This window comes from Podarcis pityusensis (assembly GCF_964106645.2).
Source record: "Podarcis pityusensis genome assembly, chromosome: 1".
Classification (NCBI taxonomy): domain Eukaryota; kingdom Metazoa; phylum Chordata; class Lepidosauria; order Squamata; family Lacertidae; genus Podarcis; species Podarcis pityusensis.
The window spans coordinates 64,039,946-64,052,023 of record NC_138028.1 but is presented as its reverse complement, the minus strand read 5'-3'; the positions used below and the strand labels follow the sequence as shown (position 1 = coordinate 64,052,023).

Here is a 12,078-nt window from a genome sequence, read left to right as displayed (position 1 = left end):
CCGTGTTTAATTCTGCAGTTACTGAATGGTGCCCTTTGGGTAATGAGCTGCATTTTATCTATATTATTATTTTATTCCTTTAACATGTACACTGCCTTGAGAGAGATTGTGATAGGCAGTATAGAAATACTTGTGTAAATAAATAAGAGAAATACATGACCTACTGCCATGCAATAACTCCCTTGTAGATTTAGATATGAGATTTGTAAATTGTTTGCCACATTCAATACATTAGTCTCTGCTTCAGGTTCAAAATCCCATCCCTGCCTACTGCATGCCTATTTTGAAGGGATTCATGAAAATTGTAAAATGCACTGCAATGAGAGAGGTGGCTTGAAGATTGAGGTATCACTGTGAAATATAGAGTCAAAGGAATAAACTACACAATATAGCTGATGATCCATAATCAGAACTCCCCCCTCTGAGGGTTTTTTTAAGTTTAAAAAGAGCTTGGAGAGGGCAGGCCTACTTTTTTAATTCCTCAGTTTCTCCAGCCTTGAGTTCTGAGCAGTTTTGAAACCAGTGTTGTAGTGCACATTTCTTCTCACTGACACATTTTTTCAAGCAATTGTCCTTAATAATGCACTTTTAATGTTATTTTCATCAATACATTTATCCTGGGACCTGCGGGTATCAGACAGTATATAAATTCTAATGATGATGGTGGTGGTGGTGGTGATAATTCAGTGTTGTGTACACTTTCCCCTAAATATATACAAATAATGCTACACATTATTTGACTGGAGAACTGCATTACAAAATTCACGGAAGTGAAAATTTCAAAGGCTAGGTAGCTTGGCATTAAACTGTAAACTGAATCAATTTTACCCCCTTCTTTCCATCAGGTCAGTGCTTCCAACACTGGGAGAGAGGTTATTTATTAATCCTTCAAACAGAATCCAAAACAATACGTCCTCTAGATGGTTCACCAAAAGATCATAAAACATTTAAGGAGAAAGTGGTATGTCAACAGAAATGTGCTTAAAACAAAGCAAACACTAAAAGAGCTTTGCCCTTTGAGTTTGCATTAGCTGCTTCTCTCAGCTGCAATTTCCTAGGTTTCCTTTTTAGGATGATGACATTGACTATCTGAAATTATACTGGAACCCATCAAGGGGCCACCAGCTTTAGAACGTCACAACAACCCTCTTTGTGAATGAGAGCATTGCATTTCTATTTCTTTTTAACTGTTACCTTCCAAGCAAACTGCCAGAGCTTGGAAAATGATAGTAAGCCGAGGAGCATTCTTTGGGTGCTTCCAGATGGCACTTTCCCCAGTTGACTGCTGATTGAATCTGCAATGGCCCTGGGGATGTGTGAGTGTTTTGAGGTGGGAGGAGAGGTATCATCATTGGTTCCAGGCGAAGCCAAAGAAAGAAAGCTAAACTTGGAGTTTGATGTGATGCCTCATTGGATCTTGCAGCTGCTGCATTTGCTGGGGACAAGTAGCGCTGGTCTGGTGTAGGTGCGGACAAATCTGTCAAATTATTATTCTGATTTTTCCAATCTTAAATTCAGTTTAAGAGAGAGGTCGGGGAAGACCCAGTGGTTTCAGTGGGTCTGCTCTGAGTATGCATAGGGATGTGGCGGGGGAAGGGGAGAGAAAGTATGATTATGTTTTCATTTTAAGGTTGAACCTATCTAACTCACACTTTCCAAAGTAATATGTGAATCAAAGCACAGCCCTGCTTCAAAATTCACACATTAGTGAAAATAACATACAGAAATGGATACATTGGTGAAAATTGCTGTGGGAAAACATATAGATTAGGGGAAAATCACACTAAAATGTGAACCGAATTTAAGATTGGGAAAATGAGAAATGGGAAGAAACTGAAATCAACATATTTGCCCATCCCTAAGTGTGAATTAGTTGGACAGCACCCATTATGTATAAATTGGTGTCTATACATATGCATCAGCTTATGTAGACTATATGCAGAGCTGTGTCCTCTTTTTCTGTGTGATGCATCCCCCCCCCTTTTGACAATGTATCAGATGTCTACATCAAAATCATATATCTTAACATTTTTTTCCTGCAAAGGTGTGACTGTAACTTCTTTTGTCTTTTTTATATAAAAACCCCTCTCATTCTCTGAACAAGAAGCAGACCAGTGAAGAAATCGTCATCCCAATTATGAAGGCTGCATCAGCCTTCTCAAGGCAAAAAAGCAAATGAAAGCTGCAGGACAACACAGTCAGAATACAAAATGTAACACTACATATTTTTAAATCATCTTTTACTGATGGACGATTATTTCTTGTAAGCAAGCAGAACACTCCCTGCAGCATAATGTGCACAGCCAACTGAAAGAGAAAAAGCTGACAGGGAAATGCATCACTTTTTACTAAAATTATCTCATGCTCTTTCTCTGTTTTTTGCCAGTTTCTTCTAAGTGATTCATGAAGTAAAGTTGGGGGTTCATAAATCTAGGATAAAGAAGAAGTCAATAAATGACAGATTTGTTGTGAAGTGCTTGGTCAGCTAACACAAAGTACCATCGGTGTCCAATTTGCCTTTGAGATCAGCTTGGTACAATGTTGTCGTTTGGTTTCCTTCAGACAGTTTTTTTAAAACTCTGCATATTTAATTGAACCACATGGCTGTAGGTAGGACTTCAGTGTGTGCGTTGTATTGACATGAAAAGTGAACGCATTCTTAACTTTGTCGCGTGATAAATGCTTCTTAATACTAAGGTACTCACTATTTAATGAGGCAAGTTCTGCTACCCATCATGCATTCTAAGGACAACCAATTTAAGCCTTAAAAAATGGATGGGAAGAGTGTGAGATTGATTGGGCTCCAAATGTAGGTTCTGTTTTCAAAATGTTAGACTTCCAGAGAACTCAGTCCTCCATAACAGCATATGAAGGATCAGTCCAAAAGCCCACAAAGAGAACCTGAGCAAAAGAGTTCTCCCCAAACTGTTCCAAACAGTTAATGAAGATGAGATTGAAATAGATATTGCCAGAACTGTATGTTTTTCTTCCCCATTCCAACTTCATAGGATTCAGTTTGAAAATGAAGCCATGAGCAGGGCGAAGGTTAAGTATCCCGCACCACTCCTCTGATTCAAATTCCCTCTTCCTAAAACTACATTTCTTTTCTTTTTTCCACAGCATTGGTGCTCTGTTACATTTATTTATTTATTATTACATACATACCCCCCCAAGGGTTCTCCGCCTCCCCCTTTTATTCTCACAACAATCCTGTTGGTAGGTTAGGCTAGGAGGCAGTGTCTGATCCAAGGTCAGCCCCTGAGCTTCCATAGCTGAGTGGGGACTTGAACTCTGGTCTCCCCAATCCTAGTCCAACTTTCTAACCACTATACTGCACTGACTCCCAACAAGTATTCATGGGATTTGCAGCTATCCCCTAAGGACCCCTTGCACACATTTGTACTTCCCCATTCACTGTTAGGATGAACTTGTTTTCACTCTCATGGCAAAAAGATAGCACATGGCTATCTTTCATCAAAAGGATTCACAAATAATTATTTCTACCCCGCCCATCTGGTTGGGTTTCCCCAGCCACTCTTGGCAGCTTCCAACAAAAGATTAAAAATACATTAAAAACACCAGTCATTAAAAACTTCCCTAAACAGGGCTGCCTTCAGATGTCTTCTAAATGTCAGATAGTTGTTTATTTCTTTGACATCTGATGGGAGGGCATTCCACAGGGCAGGTGCCACTACCGAAAAAGCCCTCTACAAGGTTCCCTGTAACTTCACTTCTCGCAGTGAGGGATCCGCCAGAAGGCCCTCAGAGCTGAACTTCAGTGTCCAGGTTGAACAATGGGAGTGGAGACGTTCTTTCAGGTATACTGGGCCGAGGCTGCTTAGGGCTTTAAAGGTCAGCACCAACGCTTTGAATTGTGCTCAGAAACGTACAATAAGATTGTGTATGTTTATTTAAATCCTGCTATTGAGTTAATATTCTTTCTTTGTTTCTGCAAATATAATATAAAAGGTTCCCACTCTTTTTCAAAGTCACTACAGTGGTACCTCAGATTAAGAACTTAATTTGTTCTGGAGGTCCGTTCTTAACCTGAAGCACCACTTTAGCTAATGGGGCCTCCCGCTGCTGCCACGCCACCGGAGCACAATTTCTGTTCTCATCCTGAAGCAAAGTTCTTAACCTGAGGTACTATTTCTGGGTTAGCAGAGTCTGTAACCTGAAGCGTCTGTAACCTGAAGCGTCTGTAACCCGAGGTACCACTGTAATGTCATTTCCTCTTTTGGCAGGTCTTGGCGTATAATGCCCAACAGGAAGGCTTCTGGCTGCTTAACAAATGTTATTTTAAACATTTTTTTTCAATTCATTATATATCATTTCCCAACAAGTTTTAACAATTTTGCAATCCCACCACATATGGTAAAACGTACTTTCAACTTCTTTGCACCTCCAACATTCCCCCTGTTCATTTTTATATATTTTTGCCAATTTAACTGGTGAAATATACCATCTATACATCATTTTCATGTAATTCTCTTTTAGCAATATACAATCTGTAAATTTCAAATTTACTTTCCAAAGTTTTATCCAATCTTCAAATTGTATACTGTGGCCTATATCTTGTGCCCATTTAATCATAACTGACTTTACTTCCTCATCCTTCATTGACTGGACTCTCTTTACGTTACATCAGAATGACAAATCCAAGTGAACGAGTGTTCAAGAGGCTTGTTCACTGTGATCTAGATTTTTTAAAAATCTGTTTATGTATGGATTATTGATTGGATATGATCCTCCCTCCCATTCTGGATTAACATTCTATGTTTTTCCCTTCTTCTATTTACATATTATGATATCTTTTACTTTTCTTAACGATGATTTTAATTTTATATAGAAAAAATGGATACACTGACATGAAATACAAAACCTTCAGTTAAAACAGCGCATAGCCAGAGAAATGGACAAATGTGGCCCTGCTCTCTCAGATATAGATTGGGGATTACAGTTTTCAAGGCTGATGAGGTATCTACAATGTAGTTGCTCAAATGAATAATGAATAATATGCTGAACAAAAGAAATACGAGAGAGACAAAAGCTTTGCTCTCTCCTATTTCTGCAGGACATGAGAAAACCTGTTGCTTAGGCAACAGAGAAATTGCCATAAAATGTTGTGAAACTGAAATGGACTAATTAGACTATAAAGTGATCCATTACTTGAGATTCCTATGTGGGTTTCAAATGCTATTTGACTATCATATTAAGAGAGGTCTTTTGTGAAGGGTGTATGGGCCAGCATGGCTCAGTTAATTGTCTGAGACACTGTTTTGACACGCTTGCTGCTAAGAGCTTATAAAGTGTTTATACCTAACGGTTGTGTTGAATCAGTTTAATTAACAATGAAATGCTACTTCTAAGACAAGTGTTTAGAAAGTGGAGTTCTCAGGGCATAAGCCAGATGCCTGCGTGCAAGCAAATAAACTTGATGTTATGCATCTGGGCTTTCCGATAAGGAGAGAACAACCAAATACCGGCCTTGTGTAACTGCAGATTAGCATGGAAGAGTGTGACTTTCCATCTTATGATCAGGGATCTGAGATTGCTATGGGAATATGGCTAATTTTCTTCATGCAAGATACCTTGCTAAAAGCTTTTTTTAGCATGCAAATTTTATCTGCACTCCTTACCAATTGCTTGCAATAGTGCTTTTTTTAAACACACACACACACACACACACACACTTTCAAAGAAGCACTTTAATTTTTGTGAAAGCTACCAGTTTGACAGCTATAAAAAGCAGTGGACTTTATTTAGGCTGAACTCATCACTGGAGCAATGCCAGCTATAGGAGCACACAACAGAATATTGAGGCCACTGTACACAATATTCTAATACAAGACAACCATTCACATGCAGCTGGATAGCTCAGTTGCTTAGAGCATGGTGCTGATAACGCCCGGGTTGCAGATTTGATCCCCATATGGGAGAGCTGCAAATTCCTGAACTGAAGGGAGTTGGAGGCTCGAGATGATCCTCAGGGTCCTTTCCAGCCCTACAGTTCTATCATTCTATGACCTGCAGCTCAAAACGAGTGTGAACTGTAATAAAATGTTGCAGTGTGGAGTATTCCTGATCAGTATCCATCCAATCATGCATTCTATTACACTACTCTGTTCCATTCCATTTCCCCTTCATCTCAGTTTTCCATTACCCCACCAACCAATAGAAACTCTGTTCTCTCTGCATTCTGTGGCTACAGGGCATCCCCTGTCCTCATTGTGGTACCTCGGGTTAAGAACTTAATTCGTTCTGGAGGTCTGTTCTTAACCTGAAACTGTTCTTAACCTGAAGCACCACTTTAGCTAATGGGGCCTCCTGCTGCCGCCACTGCGTGATTTCTGTTCTTATCCTGAAGCTAAGTTCTTAACCTGAGGTAATATTTCTGGGTTAGCGGAGTCTGTAACCTGAAGCGTATGTAACCTGAAGTGTATGTAACCCGAGGTACCACTGTATTTTGAGCCTCATTCATCAAGTTTTATTCTACCTGTTTTGCATGTCTTGGGCTCCCCCTGAGCATGCTGTTGTGCATTTCCTTCTCAGCAGCTCCTCTTCGGCTATAAAGCCAATGTAGATTGGCACTTGAATTGATAATTGGTATATTCAAGGGGGAGCCCTCCTGTCGGATATTCCATCACCGTATATTGGGATAGTGGATGCCATAGTTTACTATGTAAAGAAATGATACGTCCTTCCTTTCTGTTCTCTTTCCCAATACATCTATAGAAGCTTGGTACACTAGTCAAAGAGAAAATATCCTCAGCAAAACATTTGTACATACTTTGTGTCATTGAATCATATCTGGCATAGAGTTTTGGCAATGCCTTATGGTCCAGTCCATTACAGTGGTACCTCTAGATACGAACGGGATCCGTTCCGGAGCCCCGTTCGCATCTAGAGGTAAATGTAACTAGTGATGGCATGTCTGCGCACACGCGCGTCGCTTTTCACCGCTTCTGTGCATGCGTGTGACGTCATTTTGAGCGTCTGCACAAGTGGTGAAACCCGGAAGTAACGCGCTCCGAATGCGCTCAATTCGAAACGTATTCAACCCAAGGTATGACTGTCTTTTTCTTGTAGTAAGCAGCTTTTATTAGGACTGGTAACTGTGTGTGCCAAACCTCAAAACAAAGTATCTGTGTATTCTTAAGCTGAAAATTGTCATAGACAATCCGCCAATGAACAGGATTTTTCAGCATTCTCCAGTGTTCTCAGGACCTGTGCTCAGAATGTAATCCGGCCTTTTAAGTTTTGTTATTTCAGCATATGATAAATTCCTCTCTGCTTTAAAAATTGATTCCGCTCATGAATAGCACCTATCAGGGTGGTTTATATAAGGAAGCCTCAAGTGTGTGAAATGCATGGAAATCTTATTCATAATGAGTGGGTTTGTTTTGTTTTGGCATTCATGCACTAGTCCTTCAGTGTGAATTGTTTTCTTTTTTTCCTGATAGAGGGAATATTTCCAAAAATAATGCTGCCATAGGATTGTTTTGCTAGTTGCTGTGTGGTGTGTTTTATTTATTTATTTTGAACCACCTTCCTAAATCATTACTTTACTCAAGGTTGCAAATGAAAGAAACTCAAAAGCCAATTGCTAAAATACACTCAAAATCAACTATTAATTAAAATAACCGAAGATTACAAAGAAAGCATTTTTCAAAAATAAAAATAAAAAAATTCCAAACCAATGCCTAGGAATATGGGGTATTTAAAATGCAATCAAACCAACAATTCATGTTTTGCAAGATAGGCACATGATAGGAGCTGAAGATCACAAAGTTTTCCTCTAAACTTGCTAGAGAGAACTCTGTGAGAGACACTCCCACTGTGCCCTGATGGGGGCTGGGAGTGGGCATAGCTATATATTCTCTGACTTGCCTGGGCACACCCTCTCCCGTTCTTTCCATCTCTTTCCACTCTGCCAACAACGTAACATCTGCATGTCTGACCACCATTTTACGTATGTCTTTGTAACGGAATTACCATTTTAAGCCTGCCTGAACAAAGCTGCTATTTTTGTTATTCTTCAACAAGTTTTCTGAGTGAGTAAAATGTTATTTTTACCTTTTACAAGACTATTTTTTTGTGTGATTGTTACCGGTATTTTAAGGGTGGGGGGAGATACTGGGGAAATCTAGTCTGCCTTAAAGCATCCTGAATTGCTTAAAACTAAAAGGCTAAAAGCATCCTTTGTTTGTGAATTTCTCCCCCATCCATAGTGTCTAGTATTTCTGTTTTATTCAAGGTAGCTTGTTAATTTTAAACCATATTAGAGGGGGGGGGGGAAATCAAACAAAATTAAAAGAAGAGATCATGGCAGTTAAACACAGTCCTTAGATAGAGTTTTGCCTTCCTGGCAAGACAATAAATGAAACTTTTTCAGTGGTCAGAAGAAGATGAGCAGAGAGGACTTTGACCCATTCTGTTTCCTCATAGAAAATATTGATAGACATTCTATGGCAGCATAATTCTGAATGTCATATTTATATTCAGAAGTATTAAATATTGTTTGTGCTATATTGGTTGAAGCTGCAGCTTGATCCTGGCAAATGGGGAAGAAGTGTTGTGCTCTGTTCCACTCTTCTAACCTTACTGATGGATAGTACAGTGGTGCCTCGCAAGACGAAATTAATCCGTTCCGTGAGTCTCTTCATCTTGCGGTTTTTTCGTCTTGCGAAGCACGGCTATTAGCGGCTTAGTGGCTTAGCGGCTATTAGCGGCTTAGCGGCTATTAACGGCTTAGCGACTTAGCGGCTATTAACGGCTTAGCGGCTTTAAGAAAAAGGAAACAAACTTGCAAGAACTTGCAAGACGTTTCGTCTTGCGAAGCAAGCCCATAGGGAAATTCGTCTTGCGGAACGACTCAAAAAACGGAAAACCCTTTCGTCTAGCGAGTTTTTCGTCTTGCGAGGCATTCGTCTTGCGGGGCACCACTGTAACTCCTTTCTTCCATTCTTCCGTTCATCTACTAACATAACATGAGGAAAACCTCATATATTTCTTATATCATAGATTATATATTGATTACATGCTTAATGAAAAGAATGTAGGGTTTGTTTAATATATTTTTTAAAAAATTCTAATACCTATGTTAATTATCATGTTGCACATTTTCTAGGCAACTACTGCAATAATTCTGAAACACATGTTATAAGAAAAGCCATGAATTAACATATTATTTTACTTGTTCAAATCAACAAGATGCAACAAGTTATCATTCCCAGTGACTAGTTAGGGCAACCCAAAAGAAAGTGGTTGTACAGGATGTGGTCAGGATAATGAGAATGTATATCTGTGGCTGAGGCTCTCCAGCTTTCTGTCAGCATTGCTTAAGATGAACCTGTGAGCCATTTGATTTCTTCTAAAAATAGAAACTGAAGGAGATCCAATTTATATTCCTTTCTGTCATGCAAGGGAAAACAAATTGGAAAGCTTTATAGAAATCCAGTTTTTGCTGGGAAGGTTTGACAGTTAATAGTAACAGATGTGTATAATGAATTTCTTGCCATTTTTGTGTCAACACAGGGAAGTCCACAGGCCGCCCAACCACCAGACTCACCAGGTAGTAAAATATTTGTATGTGGTTCACATCTTGCTTTTAGATATGAATTTAGTAACACCCATACTGTACCACACTGATGGTACGTATAGTTCACTTCTTTGTACCCAGATTCAGGTAGGTAGCCATGCTGGTCTGACACAGTCTATATATATATATATATATATATATATATATATATATATATATATAATAATTGTCCAGTAGCACCTTAGAGACCAGCTAAGTTTGTTCTTGGTATAAGCTTTGTACCAAAAAATAGATGTAAATACCCCCCCCCCCCGGGATAGATTTGATCAAGAAAACCAATTTCTGACCCAGGAGACAGACACTTCTCCCATCTAGGATATAGCTGGCTGCCCCAGACAGTGGCGTAGCATGGGTTGTCAGCACCCGGGGCAAGGCAAGTAATTTGCGCCCCCTAACCCGTGGATTTGCGCCCCCTAACCCTAACCCCCAGAAGTTGCGCCCGGTGCGGCCGGCTCCCCCTGCACCCCCCATGCTATGGCACTGGCCCCAGATGAGGAAGCTGGGCTTCTACCTTCAGAGTGGTATCTAAAATTTCAGTTGCACCCAATGCAATGCCAAAATCTGGTGCCCCCACCTCTTCCTTCAATGTCATAGTTGTGGCGCTTGCTGCTGCACCCCTGAAGCTTCGTGCTACCAAACCAGTTGTGTTCCCCCAGAGCTGCCTTTGTCAACCTCCCATCTCCCCATGTTGAGCACCAGCCAACCACTGGGGTAGAGGTAGCAGAGTCAGAAGGGCAGGGCAGAACCTGGTCATCTAAAACCTGGTGGTGCTCCTATCACTGGGAAGAAACACATCATCCCCACTGCTGTGGGTGTTTGCACACTCAATAGGCTCACGAGTAATCTCAACCTGCCCCATCCTTAAAAGATTGGCACATGGGGGTGTCAACCCATTGATAATTCTGCTGCTTCCCTGCAGTTCTAAACTCCTTGCCCTGATAATTGAGTTCTTAAACTTGGACAGCTTCTTCTAGTATCACTAGCCTTGCCTTACCTGTCACCTTGCCTGAGAGTAGCTGCTGCTATGACTCAGTACCCTTTTATTTTTTATTTTTTTGCAGAGGGGGAGGAAGTGGCATTTGAAGGGTTCTCTACAGTTAAATGCTATAAGTTCCTCAACCTGAACTTCCCTCCTCCTTGACTTTACTAGATACACTTTTCACCCTTCAGGAGGACAAGACAGACAAAGACTGAGGGCTTGTTCAGACTTCTGCTTGTCACACAACTTCCCCCAGTGGAAACCCAATCTTTACCACTGAATCGGAGCAAACGTCTATTGGGTTTTCCGTGGGCTGGTGCTTGCTCCGATTCTGCACCACTTTGAGGGGAAAGTGGTGGGGCAAACAGAAAACCGCTCAGACCCATGCATTCTAGGCATGGGAGTAGCAGAAGTGTGTCCGAACCCTTAGAATGGGTTGAGATGGTACTGAAGCTGTATCCCAGCATAAATAGAAGATTGGAAGCTGCCATATTGATCTATCTAGATCAGCATAGTTTAGACTGGCAACAACTCTCCAAAGTTTCAAACACGAGCCTTTTCCAACCCTAACTGGGAATGCCAGGGGTTGAGTTTGGGACTACTTGCATTAAACTCATGTTCTCTACCACTGAGCTATGGCTCTTCCGCTTTTGTTTTTCTTGACAACAATTCTCTTTTTAAATTGACATGCAAAGAGTACAACTTCCACAGCTGCTCAGCCAACATTATACTCTGGTGAATGCAGGGGCACAAAAGAGTATCTGAGAAGATTTAAAAGAAGAGCTTAACATTTGGCTTACATTTGCTGACAGTCTCTGACAATGGCTTACACGGTAAGGTACATCTTTATCAGTTGATTATATTTTACAACATGATAGGAAATGTTCATAAACCTCATCAAATGCTCACAACCTGTGCTCTCTTATCTACATTAATACACTTCCATACCACTGGAATGTGCCAGGACAGCTCTTTTAGGGGACCTAGGTTATGCCTATGTACTAGATAATTGATTATTGCTTCTTTGAGCTAGATAAATTATGGAAGTGGAAGGAGATAGGAATTGCAAGTAGCTGGTATTCCCCATGCGATGAGATGGGTACATAGAGTGCAATTTAAAAAGCTTTTAAGTGATGCCTTTATCTGTATTGGCATTGCTGTTTACGGTCCCCAAAGGTGTCTATATAACTTCCCTTCTGATCTAGCCATATTTCTCCACAGCATTATTTAAATCCTTGCAAAGTGCAGTCTCACTCTGTAATGTAGAAATCTGCCAAGAACAGACAGAGAAATGATTTTTGAAAGTTTCTTAAATGATGCAGTTTTGAAATCAGGAGAAAATTCACTGTCATCTAAGGGCAGACATAGTTGCATCAGCACATATCACCATCCTAATGATATGCGAATGCCTGCAACTTCACATCGCTTAGGGTTGCCATATTTCAAAAAGTAAAAACCAGGACACCCCAAAAGTTGAACTTTCTTTAGGAAGACTCCA

General features: G+C 40.4%; 1 long non-coding RNA gene across 1 annotated transcript in view; it reads left to right on the top strand.

Annotated features, from left to right (window-relative positions):
* LOC308464896 overlaps window positions 1–12,078 on the top strand; it is a 192,192-nt gene that overhangs the window by 161,694 nt on the left and 18,420 nt on the right. Inside the window, exons 3-4 of the long non-coding RNA XR_013980177.1 lie at window positions 9,538–9,574; window positions 11,266–11,413. This is a non-coding gene — a long non-coding RNA (uncharacterized lncRNA). The remainder of the gene's footprint in view (window positions 1–9,537; window positions 9,575–11,265; window positions 11,414–12,078) is intronic.